This window comes from Vidua macroura, chromosome 9 (genome assembly GCF_024509145.1).
Source record: "Vidua macroura isolate BioBank_ID:100142 chromosome 9, ASM2450914v1, whole genome shotgun sequence".
Taxonomy (NCBI): domain Eukaryota; kingdom Metazoa; phylum Chordata; class Aves; order Passeriformes; family Viduidae; genus Vidua; species Vidua macroura.
In genome coordinates this window covers 29,906,972-29,932,961 of record NC_071579.1, presented here as the reverse complement: position 1 = coordinate 29,932,961, position 25,990 = coordinate 29,906,972, and the positions used below count along the sequence as shown (strand labels likewise).

General features: G+C 38.5%; 2 long non-coding RNA genes across 4 annotated transcripts in view; one reads left to right on the top strand and one right to left on the bottom strand.

Moving 5' to 3' along the window:
- Positions 1-16,614, bottom strand: part of LOC128811845 (uncharacterized) — a 145,447-nt gene extending 128,833 nt beyond the window's left edge. For both annotated transcript variants that reach the window (XR_008438498.1, XR_008438499.1), the window contains exons 1-3: positions 16,544-16,614; positions 15,925-16,019; positions 13,705-13,769 (exon numbers count right to left, since the gene is read on the bottom strand). This is a non-coding gene — a long non-coding RNA (uncharacterized LOC128811845). The remainder of the gene's footprint in view (positions 1-13,704; positions 13,770-15,924; positions 16,020-16,543) is intronic.
- Positions 16,615-16,778: 164 nt separating this feature from the next.
- On the top strand, positions 16,779-23,683 carry LOC128811802 (uncharacterized). 2 transcript variants are annotated; one of them, XR_008438480.1, is made up of 3 exons: positions 16,779-16,982; positions 19,323-19,407; positions 23,601-23,683. It is a non-coding gene; the product is annotated as an uncharacterized LOC128811802 (long non-coding RNA). The 2 variants fall into 2 exon arrangements; XR_008438479.1 differs by lacking the exon at positions 23,601-23,683 and adding an exon at positions 19,895-20,385.
- Positions 23,684-25,990: the final 2,307 nt, after the last annotated feature.

Genomic DNA, 25,990 nt, shown 5'->3' with positions numbered 1-25,990 from the left:
TCAGACATACAGATAATAAGTTGCATCACACCAAGTTGGAGGATGACATGATTTCTGTAAAGACTTGAGTGTTAAAAGTTTATGAGAAGTTTGATTTAAAACTATGGTCTACATGATGTTCCCTAGGGGAAAAGACAAGGCTTCTTTAAAGCTTGGAAATGATGCTCCATTTGCATTGCATGGATCTGAATATACTGGATTAAGTTGCTTTATGTGATGTTATGTGACTGAACGTAACCAAGTATAACCATATGGTCCATAAAGTAACTTGTGAAATAGACTTGCCTTACCCTGGGAATAGATGTTGCTCATTTACGATCCCCAAAATATTCTGTGTCTGAATTGCTTGCAAGTAGTACGAGGGAGCTGGGCTGTGTTTTGAGGCTGGTGCAGCAGCCAGACAGAATCCTGACACCAGCTCAGCTATAAAATGTACTTGTAGGTCAAAGCTACAGAACAATCTGTATCATGCTGCTTGCTGTCGTTAGCGTTTCCCAGTGCAGATCTGTTCAATATATAAAAATGCTAAATTACTGATCCAGGATATGTTAAACTGAAGGCTGTAAAGACTATCACATTACTCTGGTTAGTTCTCCAAGGAAAAGAATAATCTTGGTGTACAGTTCTCCTACACATCTACCTTAAGGATAAAATAATCTGTTTGAAGTGATCCCAGTTCATTCTTCTGTAGCTTTAGTCCCTGTCTGCTATCTTTGACAGGTAGTTTTTTCCCATTCTTTTGGTGTGCAGTTTAATCACATAAAACTACACAAACACTTCTCAAATATTTCAAATACACACTTTTTCTGGTTTGCCTTATGTAATAATGATTTGCAAATCCTAGAAGCTTTCCTGACAGACCTTGAAAGACTCTGTTTGCATTTCCAAGTTGGTCACTTATAGTAGCATTTGGATGTTACGGAGTCACTGGATGTTACTAAGATAGACCATAATTCCAAAGTTAAGGCTCAGATCACAGTTACTTCAATATCCTGGATTAATCTGAATTCAGAGCCTGGGACTAGGCTGTGACAAAGATGTACAGAATTTAAAAGAGAGTTCCCCAGGACAAAGAGTATTTTGATCCAGAATTTTTGTCTAAATCTTTTGCTAATATCTACATTTTTTTTTTCACTTCAAAGAATGGCTGGGCATAGCCGAATACTAAAAACTTGTTCCTTTGAGAACAGAATTGGAGCACTGGAGCAGTGGAGACTTAGCTGACTTTCTTTTCTTTGTTCTTCACTGTCAATAACACCATCAAATTAATATTTTAAAGTAAATAAAAGGAGAGAGAAGAAAGAATAAATATTATGATCGGTGATTAATCTAATAATCTTATGGTAATACTGGCAATAACCATTGTTGTTTTAAAGCACGATGAACAGTGCTTTTTTGATTAAAACTGCATGGAAAAAATGCATGCTCTGCTTCTTAAATATCTTAATGAAAATACATTTACTAACAGATACCTCCTTTCCCAGTTGCCTATGAATTGAGTAATACTAGGTAGAAACCAATGGCTAGGTAAGTAAATCAAAAGGAGACACTTCTGATGAATGTCCAGAGGCAGTTCTGTATATTACATGTTGCAACCTTATAATTATATAGTGAAGTCTAAATTCAAATGTTGCATCAACTACCTGTTGACTTTATTAGATCAGTACTTCTTTATTACCTCTTAGATTTTTGGGGAGGCATCCATGAATGTCTAAACCCCTGCTAAGAATATAAATCCAGAGGTGATGAACTCTATTTCATTACAGAGATTTATGCCTTTAACAAGAAAAGAGAATATTTGATATTAATAATAAAGATCTTCACAAATTTCCTAGGGATTTATTTGACTATATCATCCTGTGAAGTTACTCTATTCATACCCAATTTCATGTGCTTTTTGAAGACTGATAATTCATCTTTTCTATTTTGTTAAATAAGAGATTTCAGAAGTCACAGAACATCTCTCTCTGTGCATGTGTGTCTGCATGTGAATGTGCATGTACATTCAGGGAAATTTCTCCCCACTTTGGACTCAGAGCCACACCAATCCACACACAACTCTGTTTTCTCAATTTTTTTTTATCTCAGAATGTTTCTGCAGATGTCTGTGGTAGAGGTATCAAGCCCTACTCATGAATGCTGGATGAAAAATATACAGATATTGGCTTCCCCACTGCTCAAGGAACTAATTTTTGAGACTTATTTCACCTCCAGAAGTAGCTGAGTGCCTGCACTATTTAGACTTAAATTATAGTGATGGGAACTAAATGTAATTGTCTTACCAGATATTGAATTCTTTCCACATCTGGCATTAACATGAAGTGATGAAATAGGCAGGAAAAGAGGAATTAGAGGTAAAGAAAGGTAGGAATGGATCTTCATTCCTAAAAGTATGCACCAAAGCTCTGGGAGCTATGCCCTTTTAACAGTATTTCCACTGTCCCTCAGTTTCTTCCTAAAAATGTTGTTTGAGCAGGTGGCCAGAAAAGAAAGCAAGCAAATTCATGAGCAACTAAAAGAAAACTTGGTCTCATTATTTCATATCTAAAAGTCCAAAACTAAGACACTAAGCGTAGGAAAAAAATGGAAATGAAGTTTTTTTGACCTTTGTCCTTTGGACACCAGCTAGATAATTTTCCCCACTGTGACAGATAAGCATAGCAAAAAGGGAATGAAGCCATGCCAAGCATGTCCAAATTCTTCATTTCCAAGCCTTCTGTTTCCTTCTGAGAAAGGGAGTAACCTCTGCATATTACATTATTAAGCTGCAACTAACAAATATAGTGTCTCCTTCCTGTCATGCTTTACAGCAGACCAAGGACATGCAAATCATGATACTACAGATTTATTTTACCTTATTTCGTTAAATATGTATCTGTGAGGGAAACAGGCACAGCCAGGATTATTCCCTTAGAACAATTTCATAAATTGCACATGTTCTGCACAGACTTTTAGGCACAGGCTAAACATTCATCACTCCTTCCTTAGATACTTTCCTCAGGTCCTTCATTTTATTTTCCTCTCCCCTCTGGGTTATAAAAAGTTGAGCCATTTCCTCCATAAAATAACCGTCTTCCTAAAATAAGAAAATAGATGCTTCTGACAACTGTATATCATTATGGTATTCAAGCTACATAAAATAGCTTGAATAAAATTATAAAATAATCCCAACATCTGTTTCTCTGTCAGTTTTCCAAACCCTAACCTACTAATAATATGCTAGACAGATAGTAAAATCAAGTATCATGCTATCTGAATTCTTCTGATTAAATAAATGCAATATGGATGTGTGGCAGCTTTTGTGACAACACAAAAATGTATGGAAAAAAAAAAAAAAAAGCATATGCCACTGATAAACAAACATCAAAAGTAAACTCCAGAAAAATAATTTTAAGACCTGTCATTTTTCAGAACAAATTTGACCTGTTCTGTTTTTACAGTTATATCACTTACAAGACAGTTTCTTGTAAACAGGTTTTGAAATCATGGCTGACCAGTAATAAAATTCTCTTTTGCTGAGTGTGTCTAATGCTCAGAAAGATGTTCTCTTGATTGACCTTAACATTTCACCCTGGTACTGCCATCGTGGGAGTGCTTCTTCTCAGTGGGAATCATTTCAGAGTTAGGAATTCTGCAGGGAAGGCTGCTGTCATCTAGTCATGCAAGAATGTTAAGGATGTTCTATTGCATATAACTGTGATCTTTAGGAAAAAATAGCTGGATTTGATAAAATATTTTTCCCTGTGTTGGAGCCACAGATGAGGCAAGAGGCAAAAAGAGACTGTCATGACATCCATTTCTCTGCCAGACTTGAAAATACCTTTCTTCTGTTCAGTACATGTAATTAATGACCCCAGGTACCCATGAATGGCCAATTTTAATCAAATTGGAGATTCTGCTACTTAAATATCCCATCTCCAGAAACACAGAAATCAAGTAGACAAGTAGGCAGTGATAACCTTGTCCCAGTAAACTGCATTGTATGAATTTCCAGAGCTAGAGATGGTGTTCACATCTTTGCACTGAACAGCCCTTGCTAGAGTTTAATTCTCTCAGTTTGAATACTCAAGCTTTGGAGTGGCTTTCTTGTGGTTTCTGCAGCTGTCTGGATGCTGCAACTTGGAAGAATTCATATTATTATCTCTCCATCTTTTTGTGCTATTTAATTTGAAAAGAGAAAGTGCAGCTGCCTTATTCCTCTTCATTGACTCTGCACCTAACTTCCAACTAATTTTGATTGCACATTCCCCTATAACCCTAATACCTCCCTTTGTCTGTAACTGGCTTTATGAATGAAGGCACGGTGATTAAATTACAGTGATGACATGCCTGCCTTGACTTATCTGCTATGCATTGTGGTATATTACAGGGTTTGTGTAAAGTCTCTGAGGCTATTAGTTGTCTGAAATAATCTTGCAAGAAAAGGTTTCATTTTTAATGATAGCATTCTAAGTATCAAAATGGAGCTGAGAATTGAAAAAAAAATGGAATGGAGTAGAAAACTTATGATAGAACACCTTCTAATTACAATAACGCACTCCAGGGCTCAAATTATCAAATGATAATTTACACCTAGGTGATTTGACAGCACTCGGCCTTTGGCCTTCTGCCTAACAACACAATAGGCGTAAATCATTACCAAGCGATTCACACCCTGTCATGTCTTATTGCTTAATTAATTTGTCTAAAAGGATTTCCATGAGAAGTAAGAGCAAATGCCTTTGTTGTACATCTTTTAGTATGGAGGTCAGTACCTGCCCTCTCTGTCATTCTCAGCTCTCATTTCAACCTGCTGTAGTTTAACAGCAAATTTTTGCTTTTTTCATGCAGTCATTTAAATTGATATTTGCATTTTTTGCTCTCTTCTTTTAGGGGAATTCATCAGTTGTTCAATGGCTGCTGTGGACCCATGGATGAAGGTTAAACTCATGCTGAGCTTAGGACTGCAAAGAGCCTAGAACTGATCTTATGGGTCACTGGAACACTGCACTCAAGCAGTTAAAATGTTGTTTTTATTAACTTGCCAGTGTATGTTTATTCAAGCAGCAATATCAACCTCATATATAATCTTAGAACAAGTAAAGCTATATTGTTGAGGCAGACATTAAATATTTTGAATATAAATAATGTATAGTATACTCTCTCAATGATCCAATCTGAAGCCCTGGCACTGATATGGAGAATAATAAATCTGATGGTACAAAAAAAAAGAGTTAAACAAATTTATGGGGAATATAACTACTGATATCCATTAGCTAGATGATCTAGCTGCAGTCCTGAATCCTTAAACTACTGATTGTTGAAAGCCAGAATGATTTTACAAGGGAAGTGGCCCTGGAATTCACTTTTAACTCCTTTAGTAGGGAGGATGTTAGGTTAGATGAATCAAACATGCAGGAAGGATTATTTATGTTCTTATGAACAGTGATAACCAGAATTTCCTAAGCAGTCTTTTCTGGTAGAAAAGAAAAAAAAAAAAAAAAAAGACAAAAAACATTCCATAAGCCTTTGCAATGAAAATAATTTTTCTAGATGTTTACTTAAGCCCTATCCAATCCTCTTCAAATGCTTCCTTTACCAAAATAATTTGCCTGTCCTGAGAACAAGGGAACAAACAATACGTGACCTGCCCTTGCATCCAGAATAGCCACTGTTGGAAGATATCCAGTATCTGGAATGATGAGCATGGTACAAAACTGAAGGTGGGAGCCATAAACATGTGACATTTGAGACAAGGGAAAAGCTGAAGATAGGAATTACATTTTTGAGTAAGCAATGGTCTCTCAAGGAAAAGCACTTCTGCGGTAAATTTGTCACCTAATTTCCCCTTGCTGTAAATGCTGGGAGTTTTAATAAAAAATATTGCTCTTGTAAAATACAAAACAACCAACCAACCAACCAACCACCCAAAAAATCAAACCACTTTTAGTGAGTGAAATGGCCTTGCCTCAGAAGCTGAAGTCCTTTAGCTGTTCTTGCAGCAGGCACAGTGGGGGGAGCCAAGAGGCTACTGATGTGCCTCCAGCACTTCTCAGAGGACAAATAATTATGAGCTGCTCTCATGCCTGTTTAATTACTTGGTATTTCTTGCTTTGACTGTCATCTAGAACTAAAAAATATTTCATGATACCTTGGCTTGCTTTGATTTCACTTTCCTGACTATAATCTTTCCATGATGAGATTGTGATTTCTCCCAGACATCTCCTGGCTGAAGACTGAGTGGACTGTGAAGTGTCCTTAAACTATCTCAAGCCGTGGAAGAGTCATTATTGGCCACATGAAGTCTTTTAATATCTGTGCAGGTGAATGCAGAATCAATTTTCTGTCTAATTTGTATTCTTGGATACATGTGTGATTCTATTTAGAAATTATATTTTGCGAAACCATCAATCTACCTCACACCTCTTCCTTGATTTTTATTGCTATTAATATAAGTAAGAAAGAGGTGGTAGGAACGCAAATAAATAGACACAAGACTACATTTATCTTCCAAGAATCTTATTTTTCCTTATTGAATTTTATCTTTGAAAATGAAATTATGTACTTGCAACTTAACACCTGCAAACTACAGAAATTTACTTCACTTCTTTGACAACCTGAGAAGGAACATCTGGGAAAACCAAGCCAGAATGTGAGCAGTTGGAAAATTGATTGCAAGAGAATATAAATTCTTCCCTTAAATAGAATTTACAAATTAAAATTATTTTCTGAGGATGTCCATGTCCCTTATCAAAGGTACTATTTTTATGATTCTTAAAAATGGAACTGTCTCTTAACTCAAATTTTATATTAAGATGTTCCAGATATTTCCTTTTTTCTTCTTGGTTATGTTAATTTGCCTTGTGTTCATTGCACCTTTCCACTTAGCTGAGAGTGAGCTTTTAGATAAGACCATGATTTTATTATTTTATGGCTATTTGTGTACTGGTAAAATCAAAATGGTGATGTCAGAATTTGGCTCTCCCCATTTCCAAATGTGTTGACTGTAATTAAAGGTGACTGGGACATAACCTCAGGTTCAGCAGATCAAGGGTCATTGTTCTTTGCAGCCTTTTGCTACAAAGCCACATGGAGCAAGAAGAGCAGCTAAAATTCTCTCATGATTGTGAAGATTTCTTGTTTATCATTTTGAGAAATATTTTACTTATTTGGGAACCTCATATAAGATAGCCAATTACATCAATAGTTTTAGCAACTGTCATCTTAAAATATTTATATCATGTACCTGGGGTTCTGACAGTACAGGAGAACATGATTTGGAGGTGGCAGATGACTACACTTTTTTTAAGAAGCCAGGTGAGCAGGGCATGAATTTTACCCCTAAATAACCTTGATAACCTTCCTGAACACTCCCAAGTGACCTGCTGTGCTCCAGTGAAGTTACCAAGATCAGTTGTTTAGCATGAAGGAGGGCCAGACCATGTGAATACATGCAATTGCACAGAACACGCAGACAAGCCCAACAGTGATGATTTCAACAGTGGTTGTTGAGACATCTAGCTGTTCCTTTCATTCCTTTTTATTTTTAAAAATGAATTAATTTAGTGTTATTTCATCCCCTACAACTGTTGGAAAATACCCATGAGTTTGGCTATCGAGTTAAAAAGAAACTTTATAGGGACCACCCAGAATCAGTCCTTGGTTATCCAGGGCAACAGAGCTTTAATGAAAGATTTTTCTTCTCCCCCTGTTTTTGTCTTAAGCTTTAAAAGGGAAGGAGAGCCCTTTTAGCATTTAGGCAGCTGCCCAGACAGTAGCTTGCTCTGTCAGTCAGCTTGGCCCACACTCTCTGACTTCCCTTATCTTAATTCCAAACTCTCTAATAGTAATGTTGAGTACTCAAAACCCTAAGCCACTTCTGGTCTTTTTATTAAAAAAAAAACCACAACAGTTCTGGGAGGTAGGATTTTGAAGATGCATATATCTCCTGTTCGTGATTTACGCGTTCTTGACCTTAAGAAGTGTATTGGAAGGTACCATTAACTGCAGGAATTTGTTTATTTGACTTCTGAAATCCTGGTTCTTGCATGAATCAGCCTCATTTCTGCTCACTTCTCAGAATGTTCTGAACATAAAACAATAAATGTTTTACCTGCTTTTGCTGGTGAAAGGAGCATCTCTGCTCTTTGCCGACACAGTCTTTAAAACAACTGCAGCAGCAGTGTTCTTTATCTTGTTTCTGAATTCAGATTATCTTTATTTTGCAAGCATTTTGATTAAACCAGAAAAAAGGGAATTTAAACAAAGAAGCCTACATTGAAGAGTGGAATATGACAATCTATTTAGGGAGTCTCCTTTGATTTTTATTTGAGAACAAGGCTAAGTTTCTTCTTATTAGGCCAAATTTTACTGTCATTACACTGGCAAGTTAATAAAAGGCAGTGTGACTGCCTTTGCAGTTGCAGTAGAACTGCAATTGAATTCCACAAGAGTGACATGGCACAGTCAGAAACATTAGTTTGTAAATCCTCTGTAAACAGTATCTGCAAGACAGTGAACAAAATAGTTTTAACAGTGGCAGAACCGAGTGCAATGGTTGACCAATAACAGGAGCTTCATAATTCTTTCAGTTTGAACAGAAATTCTGGATTACAAAGGCACTTTAAGATTCATCAGACCTTTGGAGCTCATTTCCTGCATTATGACCCAGGACACTTGACAGGTTACAAAGAAGCCTTGCAGACAATTCACGCAGCATGACCCAAATGTGACATGAGAGCTCAGTCTGACCTCGGAATCACAGCCTGGTTTTTGTCACCAGGACTGCCCTAGCTTTGCTCAGTTTTGATTAGGAGATTTATCCAGAAGTTTATGATAAATATTTTTCCTGCTCTTCCCCTGTATTCTTTCTCCCTGTAGTTAATAGCATTGTAGAAATAGAAGCAGCAAAGGGTTCATCCGACGCAAATGCTTTACAAGCACCTCTAAATTGTGATCATAGCAAATTTGCATGCCTGCCATCTGCACAGAAACCCTGTCTTTGCTCCAGCAAAGCTGACTTGATGAACTTACAGTCTTTAGATCTGTACAGCTCTGCCCCATTGCATGTGCAAACACAGACAGTGGGGACAGCAGCAGCTGCGTGTGTCCGTTCAAGGGCAGAATGCACTCTTAAGCTTTAATAAGAATACTTGTGGCAATATGTAACATTTAAATAAGCCTTTTCATCTTCAAAGTCCTCTGCAGGCACACAAATTTACCCAGCATCTCTCTGGTGTGGCTATTATTAGCATAATTTTACAGAAGCAGTCAGGGGACAAAGAAAAACAATGAGATTTGCCCAGGGCAACTAGTGGGATCACAAGCAGAGAGATTATTGTAAATTGGCATTACCTGGGAACTTCATTTAGAGATCATCAGAAAGAATAATATACGTGTTCAAAGAACTACATAGAGTGTGGACACCATCTGTATGATATGCTTTTTCCTAACACTTATGGATATATCCCAGCCATCAAACTAACAAGAGTAAAAGGGGGAAATTTGGAAATTTTAACCAGTGAAAGCCATCCAGAATTCTCTTGTTGGCAGTTCAGTGTTGCTCAGTGTATTGTGATGTAGATTTGATTGATTTTTTGCTGAGAAGTGCAGCACACTGCAGGGAATGTGAAATATCACCTCCACTGCACACTGATTTAAACCACACAGAGTTAAACTGCAACAAGCTTGTGGCTTCTGATCAAGCCACCATTCTATAAATATATGATCAATCTTTTTATTTTTTAAGGTATTTCATTTTCATGGGAGTAAATTCCTGTGCAAAAGCTGAAGTGCAAAGGAGTATCAAAACTATATTACAGTAGCTGAAATACTAATGCACTGTGTCCTGGACTGTACCTCCCTCAGACACATGACATGGTTTTGATCTAAGCTTTGGGGAATAATGTGGACAAAAAGCCTTTTCAAGAACAGAGAATAAAAATGGTCTTATTTGAAATTTGAGTATAACAGCTGAAAAAAGCACCACCCTCATCTTTATTAGCCTGCTATTCAATCCACATGAAGTGAAGACATTGTAACGCTGCTATTATCACCCCACTGGAAGTGGAGTGGGAATAAATGGAAAGAAACACATTACATGCAGTCCAAGAGACCTGATCCTGAATTGCACTGAGCTTCTTATTCTAAGCCAGGAGTCCTTTTAGCTCTCCTTGACCTCAGCGAGAAATTTGGGCTCCCCAGAGCTAGTGCACAGTATTCTTTATTCTTAAAACTCTAGGATAGGTGCACTGAAAAATACATTTAAAAGACATAAAAAAATACAAAAAATGTATTTACTCTTTTTTGTTTGTTTTATTCTTACATCTAAATGTAGTACCTCCGGCAAGATAAAGGTATGGCAGCTGAACATTATGTGAAATATAAAAATCATGTCTATTTTGTCCAGGATTTGTAAATTGTGTAACATTAAGAATATTCTTCAGGAAAAAAAAAGCATGTAATCCTTCCAGAAGTGGATTTGCATTTGCATTTTCCTATTAAAACATTATATTTTACAGACTCTTCTAAGTTCTTTAGATTAATATAGTAGGCACAATATACTCCATCAGTATAATGCTGACTGGAAAAATATTATTGGGGGGGTTTCATAAGGAACAACAGCAAATGCTGGAAATCGTATCATCCAGGGTGCTGTTGATTTTTTTCTCTTTTCCTTTATTTATAGGGGACAGCTACAGGCACACCACTCACTCTCTAATATTCCTACAGAAACAGCAACCATCTGGGTGCAGGGGTGGGTGCACTGAGCCCTAGGGTGCCTTTAGCCAGTTCACTTGGAATCTCGAGTCTGTCCTGTCCTATCACCCAGCAGCAATGGAACATTTGTTCCCTGAAGGGCCGGCACGCTGCCAGCAGCAGGTGTTAGGCTGTCCTCTGGGATGAAGGCAGCAGGCATGAGCACTGATGTGTGCCCATGACAAGATGTTGCAAATCTGCTCTCATAGCGACGGTGACAGCATCTGGGACAGTGTTGCGAGTCACCATTCTGTAACCATTAAAAACCAGTTGCCATTCCTTTCATAATAATAAATTAAAATATCATTCCAAAGCGTGCTGGTCTCAGGAAGAAAATTAAAGAAGGCATGTAGGGATAAACACACATGTGTGCACTGGCACACACAGCATCACAGTGTGTGTTATCCCACCGTGTTCAAGTGATTGGGTCTTAAATTAACAGGTACAGTTGATGGATAGGGTAGGGTTGTGGCTACTATTCAGACTGCATTTTTAGATTTTCCTAAAGGAAAACAATCAAGCAGAAAATGTTTAAAAGTCAGTAAAAAAAGTTACTATCCTTTTAATCTAATGATTTTATAATTAATAGTTAATTCTTACACAGTTGCATCTATTAAACCCAGATTGCTAAGCCACCTCAGTTTTAAATTTTATTTAAAGAGGCTGAAGTTGTATTTCTTCTGCCTAAATGCAAAGCTAAGCAGGGTATGTGGCATTTTACAAGAAGAGGATTTATATAAATATCTACATGGAAACAATAATAGATTAGCAGTAGCTGCCTCTTTCCAAAATGTCTGTTTTGAAAATGCTTTCATAGAACTGTAGGCAGGTGCACAGATATTGTTTCTGTGGCTTCTTCCCACAGAGATCATATTCTTCTACTTTGATTTATACTGAATTTGAATATGGATAAAGTACATTTTTAAAATTCACCAACAAGCCATACAGCAAATATCCAAATAATGCTGTCCCTTGATTTTTCTGGAGTCTTGTTTCAGCCTGGCGTGCCTATCTTCCAAGTGAACTAAATCCAAGACCTTCCATCTTACTGACCTTTGTTGAATATATTGCATAGAACTCAGTGACTGGGCCTCCCTTTGACCACTGGCCATTTGTCAGCAAGGCTACTGCTTTCATTTTGGCTGAACCCAACCAAAATGATCTGAGTTCAGATCAAAGATGCCAGAAGAGCCAGGATTTCACCCTGGGCCTCGACACTTACGATGATCAGCATTATCGTGATGGAGGTTTATAGGCAGGGTTTATCAACATGAGGGGCTTCAGAAAGAGACAGCTCACATTGAAACTGACACCGTTTAGCCCAAGTGGTTTTTTAGCATTTTAATGTTTCCCCTTTACTCATGGCTTAACAATCTGGAAGGTTGTTCACTGCTTTTAGTCCACCAAATAAGGAATTTTCCCTCTTGTTTCCCCTTTAGTCTTAGCTGCAAGCCCCATATTTTTAGGTTCACCCAATAATATCCCAGGTTACTGCTGAAGACCAGATGCCTTGGCTATCTATCACCACATTTTAGTGAAAAATAAGTTATTTCCACAAAGACAGATGAGAAATTGGCTTCAAATGCTCCATCTTTCAAAAATATATTTTACTTTTGCATTTTCTCTTTAAATTTTACGTTATGAAATTAAAATATTCAAAATTTGTTCTATATTATTTTTCATCATAAATGGAATGTCTAAAATAGAATCGGGGGGCTTTTTCTGACAGTTTTGAAGAAAAAAAATTTTTCTTCTTTTAGAATAGATTTGGTCAATAATTTGGAAAAAATATGCAGAAAATATAAATGGCAAATCTTTTTTTTTCAGGTTCTTTTCAAAATAAAAAAATGGCTGATTTCAGGAAATCTCTCTTTGTTTGGTTATGAATACTTTAGAATTTCTCCTCAGAACCAACTATCTCTCATTAAAAATTTTACCTAAACCTGTAAGAAGACAAGACCCCCGAGAAATTTTAAGTGATATAAATAGGGAAAAAAAAATTACATTTGAATGTTAAATTCAGAGACAATGCAAGGCACATTTTTTAGTACTTATTTTGTGATGGAATTGAAAAATTGATCACTGAACTATTTTTTTCATTATCAAACAACTCCTCTCACCACACATTTAACTCCTCTGTTACCTGTAATTCTACTACAGACTTAAATTAAGTCAGGAATTGCTCAATAGTGTCTTCAGGATAAACATCCAGTAAGACAGAAAATAAACTTCCTTCTGAAAGAGGAGAGAGAAACAAAAACAGACAAAATGAAGTGGAGCTTTGAACCTCTAATGATTTCAAGGATTAACTGCTGGGTCTGTGTTTAGTGACATAACACCACCAAATTCAAAAGGTGCCAATTACATCAGCCCCTTGACCTCTACTAAAGCCTGGTGACAGGCACCTCTCAGGTCATGGTTCTTTTGGTATTTTTAGGTGAATAATGAAGTTTTCTTCAGTCCCCTACATCATTCACTCACCTGCTGTGTGTTTAAGATCAGATTTTCGAAGTCAGGCACGTGAATTTGTGCATGTACATCCACAGGCATCAACAACTGAAAATCCAGCCCCTGGTTAAAATGAAAAACACCCACCCAGAATCCTATTCCAATGTGAATTCTACAAGGGCCCCTTGAGAAAGTTGAATCCTTTATTGAAATGTTTGACAAAGAAACCACATACTTTTCGGTTTTGATGCATTAGATAAGGATCTACTTTTTTCTTTTCTTTTTTTTTTTTTTTTTTTTAAGAAAAAAGCCTTTGCTCTAAATCAGCAGCATGAAGAATTAAAACATGAAAACAAAAGCATATTATTTGAAGAACAGCCTGTTCCCTAAACTGTTACTATGCTGGGTGCCAAACCACATTTTGTGATATATCATGTACAACCTCCTCTTGCATGTTTTACTGTTATGCTTTGCATGACTTGGAGTGAGAAAACCCTGATAGTTCTGCCTTGGACTTACCACAAAGACTGGTCCACTCACAGAGCTGAATCACAACATGACAATTTCCTCCTGGGATGATGACTCTGAAAGAGGTGGAAAAGTGTTTGTTTACTTGGTGCTATGTATGAAAATCTGAGTTAAATAGAAATGTGAATTCACAGTGGATCTGCTGCCCTTCACCAAACACTTGGTGGCTGCAGAATGACAGTGACCTTGCTGCAAATTGCAACTCACACGATGTAGGACCACTTAATTCTCACACAGGTCTAGAAATAAATGACAGTGACCTAAGACTGCATTTGAATTTGCAGTACACAATTACTGCCACTAGTAAATGTGAAATAGTTTATTTTACAGAGGGCTATGTTATATTTATTTACAGTGGAGTAGCAACAAGCATGCATGAAGTTACTGCAGAGCAGCTCATGCCCACCAACTTCATGTTGCTGGAATGTTTTGGTTATATGGCTCTACCCTCCATCACTCCATTTACACTAATCCATTATCAAAATTCATCCTGATTAATTTTCCAGGACACACCTGAGAGGACAAGCCTAACTTTCTGTACTATGGTAGAGAGAAGGGTTCAGCAGCCTTTCATAGGTCTTTGTAGCCTTTCATTGAACAAATCCTGTCCCAGGTTAACTTACAGGTTAGAAAAAAGGCAGGTCTGACAAATTAGCAAGGGAAACAAGGACTGGAACTGGCTATGGAAAGGGTGTAAGTGGAGAAACCTGCAACTGGAAGCCAATAAGGACAGCATATATAGAAGCTGCTGTTAGCTGCTCTGTTAACTCAGGTAGAGAGGTCCAAGCTATGGTACAAAAGGTCCAAGACTCAGGACTGACCCTCAGGGATGTCATTGTGATGGAAGATCTATTTTACATTTTATTTATGATCCTTTTAGAAAGATGACAGGCAGGGACTATATTGAAATTATATGTCTTTTAATGCCAAGGACTTATGGGAAAAGAGATTACAGAATCGATGTTATTCCTTCAGCTGAAATTGAATTCCCTCTGTTCATATGCATTATATCTTTAATAACATAATTGTGTGCCATTTTTTCTACAAGTCTCTTGCCTTATTCCTTGCATAGTTCTGACCTGTGCTGGGATGAACCAGAGTTAAATAGTGAAGTAGACTGATCTGGATCTCCACATATTGAGAAACTAGAGCTAATAAATGAGGTAGAGATTCTTGGGAGTTATAGGAAAGTTAAATCCACTTACCACTGAGGTCTGGACTCTCAAAGTGCCATTACTAAAGTCATCATGTAGTCAGTGATGTATGGTCTCTTATATGTGTCTCATTTTCAGAGGGCCCAGACTGATACTCCAGGGTTAGAAACACTGAAGTGCTGAACCAGCTGAAGGTGAGGACATAAAGGGCCATGCCAGGAACATATAAAGTTCAACTTGGTATTCCCATAAACATTTATAGTAACTCAACATATAGTAAATGTTTATAGTAAACTCAAGTATCAGTAAAAAAGAAGCATGAGTATATGGAAAAGATGGATTTTTTTAGATACACTGAAAATAGAAAGTAGCCTGAATTGAAAATTCTCTTTTATACATATTATTACTGTGAATTCAGTGTATTCCAAGGAAAAAAATTATTGAATTTAACAACTCACTATTGTCACTCAGGTGATCCAAATGCTGCAGATTTTTACTTTGCTGCATTTAAAAAAAAATAATAGTCATAAGAACATATTTTCTGTAGTTAACTGTGAATTAATGTATTAATGTGAGGAACTAGTGATAAGTATTCTAAAATAATTATAAAATTAGGATTTTTTTCTGCTTTCTGTACATCATTTCCCTTCACCTTCTGGTGGTATAACAAAAATAAATTAAATCTCGTTGGTAACATACGTAAATGTGACTGTAAAAAGATGAAGAGGAAATTAATAATTCAGGGCAGTAAACAAGGCCTGGGACCACACATTGAACTGTGAGGAAAAACAGAAGTTTTTCTGTCCCATCTATCTTATATGTGAATAAAAACCCACACAGTCGAGTAAATGTAGCATAATGCATACACAGAACTTGTGCAGTCTTAATTTCAGCTTTCTAATGTTTCAATCTTTGAAGTCCCCAGTCCTTTTAACATTCCTTAAATGTTATTTCACTGTAATTACTGTGTTTGTAATGAGAGATTTGTTTTCCCAAATGGAGTTATTCGCTACCAGTTCAGTGAGGCTCTGGGAGAGGAGAAAGGGTTGTGGCTTACCTGCTCAAATCCCTTGCACACATGATCAGATAATTCTGACCAAACTGGAAGGTTTTTCCTCAAAATCTTTCATTCCAGAAGAAAGAAGTCTTAACCTGTAGGAAAACACAGAAAAGAGTGATGGTGACTTTTGTTCCTGAGTTTATTCTGGGATGTGCTGCCCAATCCCTTACCTTGGGCAGGCCTGTGGTGGAGCACATCCCAGCCCATGAAGGAGGCAAGTGTGCATTGCACAAATGTGGATGAGCAAAATCTTATGGTTTATGAGGCAGCTTTAGTGAACTGTGTTTATATTATGGTTGGGCAAAGGTGCAAGTTTTGTGCTTTTTTTTTTTTCCCTAAAAAGGGAAAACCACAGAAAGAAACGGAGATGAAAAGGAAACAAGTAAACAAATGTGGTTTTACAGAAACTGAGGGACAATTTATCCTCAGCACAGCAAGCACAAACTTGGAAAACATTTGGAAAAGTCAGAAAACAAGTTAAAGTTGGTTGGCAGACTCTGACAGAGCTGACAGCTAAAACTACCCCTGGCATGTTGACAACAGTGTGGCATCAATCTGTGTGTAACAACCTATCCTTGAAAAACTCCATCCTGGATTTAAGCTAGCACTTCCTAACCTTTTCTCTACCCAGCATCCAAGCTGCGGTGTGGAAAAAGTTTTCAGATGTGACTTTTAACTCGTTCACGGACAGCGGCCTGCTCCCTCCCTCAGACTGCCATCATGGTGGCCGCCTCGGCCGCGCTCCCTCACGGACTCCCGTCCCTCCCTCCCGCCTCGCCAGTCAGCACAACCACCCATCCCCAGCTCCCTGCTCACCCCTCATCTGGGATCTTGCACCTACTCCACATTCCCACTTTCTTTCTCCAGAACATGTCTCTGTTTCCTGAAGCAAGGCTGTGGTGTGAAGATGGGGAACATTTTGGCGGGAAGATGAGGAACCTTGTGGTCACCCACCCGCTGTAGCCTGCGAGCTCCATGAGAGGGCTCTGAGCACGCTACTAACCACACGGTTCTGAGTTATTCCTGCAAGACAAAATGGCTTCAAGTTGCACCAGGTAGGGTTTAGATTGGATATTAGGGAAAATTTCTTCATGGGAAGTGTTGTCCAGCCATGGCACAGACTGCCCAGAGCAGCAGTGGAGTCCCCGTCCCTGGGTGGATTTAAAAGAGGTATGGATGAGGCACTCGGGGACATGGTTTAGTGGTGGCCTCAGCGTTGCTGAGGGAACATTTGGATATGATGGTCTGAGAGTGCTTTTCCTATCTCAATGACTTTTATGTTTTTGAAGTAGAAAGTAGAAAGACTTCACAGTAAAGCTGAGACCCAGCAGCAGCTGGGTTGCACAGGGGTTGGAGACACAGACCTCCACACCAGCTTACATGGCTGTCTGTTGCTGCATGAAGGCAAATAAATTAATGCCGTGGCACTGCTTCCTGGGAAATCTGCAGCTGCGTCCACTATTTGCTGATAATGGCCCAGGCATCCACATTTTTACAGCTAACATGATGTGCTCAGCCTCTTAAGCTATTGACTACTAGATCTCACCTGAGGCATGGTGGTAACAATAGGCACAACCAGCCTGAACTACCTGCAGCTTCTATCTCAACAAAAGTGGGTTTAAAAGGTTGTTTTCACACAAAGATCTCACATACTGCCATATAGAATGCCATGGAAATTCTTTTCGTGTTATTACTACTCCTCAAAAATAGCCTTCTGTTCCAAGATCCCTTGGTGTTCTCAGATTATCTGTATTTATATAGTTCTTGCGGTCCTATGATCCCTACGTGTTTAGCTGGATGATACACAGATAGCCTGAGTTGTCAGTCACTCTCTCCATCTCTCCTATCCATCCCTCAAGAGCCTCACCTCACTCCTATAGCCATCTTTATATAATATCCCTGAGGGATTCAGCTCAAACACCTCAAATACACTAAGGACATCTGGATGTAAGATGTCTGCTTCTATGAGGATGCAGGCAAAGGTTGCCCTGCACAGCTCATATGCAGGCTACAATGACCATATTATTCTGATTATAAATAAAGCTGTGCTTTCTCACTTGTGGTATGCCTAGCTATCATGTGCTGCTGCAAGTCACTTTGACGTTGATACTTAGCAAATGATGGGGGAAAAAATGAGTTGCTAACATCTGTTTTATCATTTTTTGATGAATGAAAAATAAAACAGAGACCTTAGTTGTGCACAGATCATTCAAAACAATGAGATTTACACAGATTCGATGTCATGGTGTGTTGCATTAGTAGCAAATGACTTAACAAATAATTTTTATGATAGTGCTAAAAGAAAAAAAAAAGCTCAAAGTAACTGTCCCATAGACAACCTTTCATCCATCCCAGTGTATTTCAGCCTTTGGACACTTGGCTGTTGTGTCACTGGTCACTGAATTATACCTATTGAGGTATCTATCAGAAAAAAACTAAGATTACTTTTCTTTCATATTTCTCATGTGCTAAAGCCATGTGAATAGTGGGTCTGTTTGGTTCCCAACTGCAAAAACAAATAAAAATTCCATCTTTAACACTTAAGAAACTGTCTATTTTTAGTTTGGTTTCCTATGGAAACAAGGCATCTGTGATCAGGCTGTCTCTGTGCATGTATCTGTCCTTGTGTACCCCCTAATAATTTTTGAATCTAGTGGCCTTTTCCAATCAACTGTGATGAAATGACAGAATTTTCGAAGTATCTGGGTTCTAACAAATTTCCTAAAAATATGGGGCCAGATAGATGAACAAAAGATGTTGGTGTTGCCCAGCTGAGGGAAAGCTGCAGCATGAACTTACATCTTATGAAGCTCCAGAGAATTCAAGGAGGTGAGAGCTGCAGTAAATAACACAGCTATACAGAAAAGCTTGAGTCCAAGGTCATGCTTTTATGCACCTCAAATTCATAAAGAAACACACTTAATTCATTCCACTCCTCACACAATTACTTGTTTAATATTTGCAGAGGTCTCCCATCACTCTTCAGTCAGAAGATTAGAATTCTCCCCTTTCCCTACAACCAGCGAAGGATCCAGTCCCAGATGTTTTTAAATCTGACCTGTCCTGTGGGTCAGAGGATCAGGACTGTGTGATAGTAGGCTATGTAATTAAAGCTCCCCAAATGGTGTAGACTTGTGCATCAGGAAGCTTCAGGGAATGCCTGGAAGCAAGATGTCTTTGGGAATTAACCTGCAAGAAGAAGAAAACAATGTAGGACTCAGCTCTCCTTTTTAAGTGGGTAGTTAAAATATATGAACAAATTAGGAAATAAGAGTTAAAGAGGTGTTGTTTGGGGGGGAATGGAGAGAAGAAATGGGAGCAGTAGCACAGCATGATGCTGAATAGACCTTGGTATGGAAGAGTTGCTAGCTTAAAATTATCTTGTTCCTTTTTAGATTAATCCATCTCTTGCTCTGTCTTCAATCTTCTCAATATTGCCCAGAGGTGGAAAACAAGCTTATGAAAGAAGTGTCTTTTGGGGTAAGGAAACTGGAACAGATGCTGAGTAGTTACTGTACACGTGTAAAGCTGACTTAGATTCTGGGTTAGAAATGTCACAGCTGACTCTGGAACTGGAGTCACTGAGGCAAGGGAAAAACCCTCCTCCCTCTCCATGAGCTGGATCTGAATCTGTACAGCCACACTTCTGCACGTTTGCATTCAAATTAATAAGCTCTGTCTCCAAGGCAGAGCTGCTTGTGGATCTGTGCTGTGTAAATTAGTTGTGTTGTGTAGAGACTTTCTGGCCCAAAATGGTGCCTGCTTGGGGCTCTCCGCACTGTTCTCTGTTGTACAATGAAGCATCTATGAGTTGTGTGATGAGCTTTGGATGTGGATAGAGAGTCATTGAGGCTGGAAAACTGGAGAGCTGCAGCTCCTACTTTCCCTGGAGAACAAATGTTTTTCAAAGTCTGCTAAGGTCTGCTGAGAAATTTCAGCTGATTTGTAGCTCTTTCCTACTTTCTAGGTTTATAAGAATTCCACATCCTGGGAGACAAATAAGAACTCAACACCTTGGGAGACAAATAGGTCTTTCAGTATGGAAACAGACTTTCTGAAAAAAATAATCCTGGCTGTAGAGATGCTTTCCTACCTCTCGTGTTATTTTGGTCACAGAACCTCAGGTGGATGGAGATGATGAGGATATTTATCCTCACCATAGTGGTCTGAGGAGGAGGTCCCACAAATAATCGTTTTGGATTTTCCCCAGAGTAATATTGCAATTGCCATTTCTACCATTAGCAGTCTGCTGTTATTTCACTCTCCTCTGTGTAATATGCTATCAAAATCAGCTCTGCTGCTTGTTTGCCACTGGATGGACATTTCAATTAAAGACTTGCTAATTTCTGATCTTTTATATGGAACAATAATGAAACTATTTGAAAAATAAAAATAGGCAGACATATTTGCGAGACTATTTGCCTGACACTGAAAGTGAATGTCTTCTGGTTGTATAGGTTTTTTCTTTCCTATTTCTACAACACTTACCATAATTCATTTAAAAATAGAGTTTAGAAAGCAGTGAGTATAATTAATGTATTGATCTAGTTTTCCATTATGTTGTTAGTACAGGTGAAAAATGTGCTTTTGATGAAATTGTTGATTAAAACTACCAAAAAATCCATTATATCTAGCTTACTTTTCCTTACCTAATGAAGCAGATGGATATAAAATAAGGGAAGGCCATATTGACCTTTACTAGGAATATATATGGCATATAACTTGATACCTATAAGACAATTAATATTAATCTGACCTTTTTAGATTCTGGGCTACAGTGCTGTTACTAATAGCAGCTACATAATGTGTTGTATGTTTTCACTGAAGAGGTCACACACTGGCTAAGAGCAGGAAAATGTGGGCTTGCTGGGGCTGTTCTCAGCATCTCCTTGATTCAGAGCAGGGAGGAGGAACAACTCCACCTTCCTTCCCACCTTTCCCATACACCTTGGTAGGTTAGGAAAGTGCAGAGGGCTCGTTCTGTGGGCATTATGATTTAAATATTAATTCTTTCAGTCACCAGACTGCTGATCAGCTTGAGAAAGTGCAGAAACAGTTAGAGAAGGATATTGGAGGGTTTCAGCAAGGCAGTCCCAGTCCTGTGCTGGTCTCTGCTCCTGAGCAGGGACCATAAGCATTTTGGGTTTGCCCAGCACCTAATATGATCAACACAACAATGCTATTTTATGTGATAAGATAGCTGTGTCAGTATGTGACTGTGGCTTGCCTAGCATGGGATTGCTCAAAAATTGCTTTTGTTTTCAAAATTCAGATCAACCCTAGGTCAAAATATAATGAAGTATAGACAGTCCTAAAACAAATGTAATAGGCTTTTAAGGAATATTCTATTCACAAACCTTTTTTACAACTGTTGAGTCAGTGATAGGACTTTTTTCAGATTTAAAATATCCTGGATATTTCCTGCATTATTTAACAGCTGTCCTTCATATTTGCCGAGCAATAAAACTTTTGTCTCAGTTTCTCCTTGATAATTTGTTTAATATTAACATTTTGATCCCCAGTAGAACTAGATGATATTTACAACCCAAATCATTCTATGGTTCTATTAAATTAGATTTTATTTTTCAGAAAAAATAAAGATTCCAAAGCAAAATCCCGTGCTTTTTGGTTTGGGTCAAGTGCAGACCTTTACAGCCAAGGCAGTACACTCAGTGCTGCCTCTATTCACACCTCTCAAAGATCATGATTTCTTGGAGGGTATTTATTGGTCACTTGCAGTCCAAGGTGCCCTCTAAGAACAAACTCTCAACAATATGTGGAGAAATATTTCATCCACATTGGATATTCCTAGCTGTTAGCTGAAGTAGTCTTGCTACTCCATATTTCTGCATCAAAATATTCTCCAATTGTCAAAATAAATGGGCGGATGTGCAGATAAATTCTTTTCCTCCCCTTGTTCAAAACCTGTCCAGCTTTCCCAGCAATCCAAGTGCTGCCCTGTTTGCTCTATTTCCACCACGCTACTTCATCTTCCCGTGGCATCCCTCTGCTCCATGCTGTGAGTGCCACACGGCTGACCCCAGACACTTCTGCACATGCAGAGTGCTGCATAATAACACAAGAAGGCTTCACATTTCTGAAAGGAGGTGGATTTTTTAGTAGGAGCACTGGTTAGCACTGAGCTGGGACTGCAGCCGGCGCTCCAGCCATTCTCATTCAGGCTGAATCCTTGGGTGTCTTCACTCCCACAACCCCTGCTCCTCCCTTCAAATTGTAGACAGGCTGTTAGCAGCAGTTGTCTGCCTGCTACAGAGACCAAATGGAAAGGCTCCCCTTTCTCAGGATCACCACCTATAACAAATTTCTCAGCTTTGAATTTCTTCTCTGTTTTTTATTTGACTGCACTTGAGTGAATTGCTCTTCACTCCTTTCCAGGTTCTGTGACTTCTCCCTAAATGTCCTTCTAAATTCTCCATTTTTTTACCACTCTTTTCTCTTTCCTATGGACACTTACACTGTAGACTTTTTCCTAGTCCCAGTTTCTTGCTTATTATCATCTGCCTGTTTCCTATTTTGCCTGGCTTTCATCCTACAAGATTCTGATCCCCTAGGGATCAAGAACATTGCCCTTCTCTCAGTTCCTGCCCTATTCAAATATACCTATGTATATATACATGCATGTGTATATATAAGTATATTTTTATATATATTCCCAAGACTAGATTGTATGCAAACTGTGTATGCTCAATCAATAAATAAAATATTTTAAGAATATTTTTATATTTCTGACTCTTCACAGTCAGCAGCATAACCATCTCTTGTTTTAAAGATGCTCGCAACTCTTTTTCTGGCTAATATAAATACTGTAAATAATTCATGTATTTAGTAACAATAAATATTCATATTTCATTTGAACCAGACAGTGGCCGTCTAGATTAAATTGAACTGCTTTGGATTCAACAGCTGGCAATCTCCCATGCCAAATAAGGGATTTTAGTCATTCTTTATTTAGAGTATAGAACTACCAGAAATGGGAGGTGACGTGGAGAGGAAATGGACTCTTTTACCCAAATACATAACACATCTGTCTATTGACTATACTTTCTTCAGACTTGGCTACAAGCAAATATATTTATTCTGGAACAGACTAAATGGGTGCTGGAAGGAAGAATACAGTTTGCATACTTTATGAGCACAGATAGCTGTGTCAGGGTCTCTTACTTCTTTTGGAGGTCAATTCTTAGTGAGTTGTATTCCTTTTGCCAGAGGAATCTTAGTGATTTGGGGAAGTGTTTGAAAAAAAATCAAACAAAACAGTAAAAAAAAGAGGAATGAAACAGAAATCTACTCCCCAAAGTAACACAGACCTTTTCCTTATATTATTGAACTGGTAAGCTGCATTTTCATTTGTCCAAAATTTTCATCATTATACATAAACAGGAGCTTCATATGCAGGGAGGAGGGGTGAATTTTAGCTATGGGAGAGACTTAGGGATTCTTCTTTGAAATTCAGGAAAATTATGTTTTCCTTCCTTTCTGTTTCAATTAGTTGTGCAAATACAAGGCCATGGTGGGGGGAAAAGTGGGCCTTTGTGGGGGAAAAGTGTTCATGTTTTCTTTTTGTGTTTCCTTGGTGTTTGTCCATCTTCCAAATCTGTAAAGAGGGCCAGTGGGCAGAAGGAATGGGAGCTGATGTACATTTTCTTGCTCAGGAAGTTGGAGTGCACAGCTGGAGCTGTTCTGAGCACTCTATGTAAACCATAAAAATTCAAGAGTCAGAAGCAAACTGCTCTTCCTGACCAGATGAGGTAGGATCACCAATCTTTAATAAATCTCAGGTAAGGAGCTCTGTAGAACAGAACAGAGAGATTTCTCCAAACAATTGCTCAAATGCTGTATATATCTTCATGAGGAAAAAAAAAAAAGTAATTTTTTAAGCTAGTCTGAGCTAAACCATGTTAAACTCCTGCTGAAGACAAAGCAGTTGTATTTCACATGCATTATCTGTTTGGGGTTAATAATGGGCTTATACCTGGCAGTTAGCTACACGTATGGAATCTATATGTATCCCATTATTGTTCTGATTCATGGGTTAAATATACAGTGTGTGTCTTTCTGTTCACAGTAGCCTATTCTGGACTGGGCCTTTAAAATATGAATGTAATTTCAGAGGTCAGTGGTTTAGGGAGTCAAATTATTTTGTGAGTTTTTTCTGATTTCCAAAAGAGCTGGAGATTACGTTAATGGGATGCTTGGGGTCAGAATTCAGGGGGAATGAAGTGGGAAGAGCTCTGGGTCAGTGTGTTCCCTGAGAGGATTCCCCAGTTTGCTGCCAGCAGACTTGTAAGTCCCAGAGTCATTAGTGAACCCTTTATGTTGTTATTTTTGCTTGTTTCTGTATACTTTCCAGCATTCAGCAGGATTTAGGGTAAATAGGATGTGCCAGTAATGGGAAGCAAACACTGAGATGGCCAATGGAAATATTCTTCTTATGCATGCTCTCCATAAAACATGTGCAGGTGGGCCGTCTGGAATCACAGCCATGACTCTGCCTGGTGTTATTTCCTCATTTGTTGTTTTCTCCATCTGCTCATTTATTTTCCTGGTTATGGTCTTCTTCTCTCTGTCTTCATTTCCCCCTGCTCATTTGTATAAGTAGGAATATCCTTCCCTCCAGCAACTGTGTAACGTGCTTTCCCTTTTATGTATATATTTGGCTTGCAAATAGGTAGCTTAGAAAGCTGAAACAAGACAGAGAAGCCATGATCAAATTCCAGCAGAATCCTCATGTGTTTAGATTATATTCCTGCAGTCATTTTATAAATAAATATTTTTGGCCATGGCACATCACAATCTAAACACACAGTGATGAAGTTTTATTCAGGACAGGTTATGTGGGAGATGAGACTGAAGTAGAGAACACAATGCACAGTAAATGCAGGCTCTGTCACCACCTCACTTGAGCACAGCAAGGATGGGAACCACTGGGTTTGCTGAGCAAATGAAGGTGCTTTGCAAAATGTCTGTATTCCCTCTGGTTGCCCAAAAGGAGCGGTGGCTTTTGTTTGTGATAGCTGCCAGTTGTGTGGTGCTTTGCCAAGGAGAACTGCGAAGAAATGGAAATCTAACCTATCATTCTTTCCTGGGTTGTGAAGATATTGGTTCTAACCTCTTGCATGGCGTAAATCATGAGGAAATTAATGGATTAATTAAAGGAGCACATGGAGGGGGGGCAGCCTCCTTTCTGTCAGATGGTGGTGAGGGCTACTGTACTCTCAGCTCCCTGCTAAATCTGCCCTTTCACAAAAGCCTGTGAGTGTGATATTATAATGTGTTATTGTGATTTTCAGCTACCCTTTCTGCCTAGAAGTGAATTTTGAGCTGCAGCACTGGGGAGCTGCTGGAGCCTGGTGGGTAATGGTTACTGGTGGTGTGGGATGAAATGTTTTCTCCACTAAAACTTACAGGTTTTGACAATTATTTCAGGATTTCCCCCTAGAAAAGGATTCTGAGCTTTCACACAGACTAACTGTCTGACCTCTGGTCACCTCAGTCACCTTTCTACACCTCTCTCTCATCTGTCCCATCTGTTTGGACTTTAAGCTCTTGAGAGCAGCCATTGTCTCTTCAAGTGTATTTATTTTGTACAGTACCTAGCGCTGCAGGGCTCCTGCTCAGTTGGAACCACTGGGTGTGACTGCAATGTAAATACTGAGTAATAATAATAGCATATGTGGGGGTGTAGAAACAGGGAAAGAGAGAAAAATATTTTCCCCATTCTTGTCTGCTTTTTGTTGTTGTTCTATTTCCTATTCACAGAAAGCATACAATACTGATTAATGAAAAATTTCTGGCTCCAGTTCAGTATCTGGCTTCAGTACATTTGCTATTTGATATCTGAGATATGTACAACATGTTCACAGTGAATTCTCCAACTGAAAACAGTAGAGTTCAAACCAAGTCAATTAATTCACAGAGTGAATGGATTCAAGCCCAGATTCTCGTGCCTTGTGGAGGCCTCTTTGAGTCTCCTGCCAAAAGATATCTGTTTATAAATGCAGTAAACGTAACTATTTGATACTTATAGCTCTTACAGCCTTAT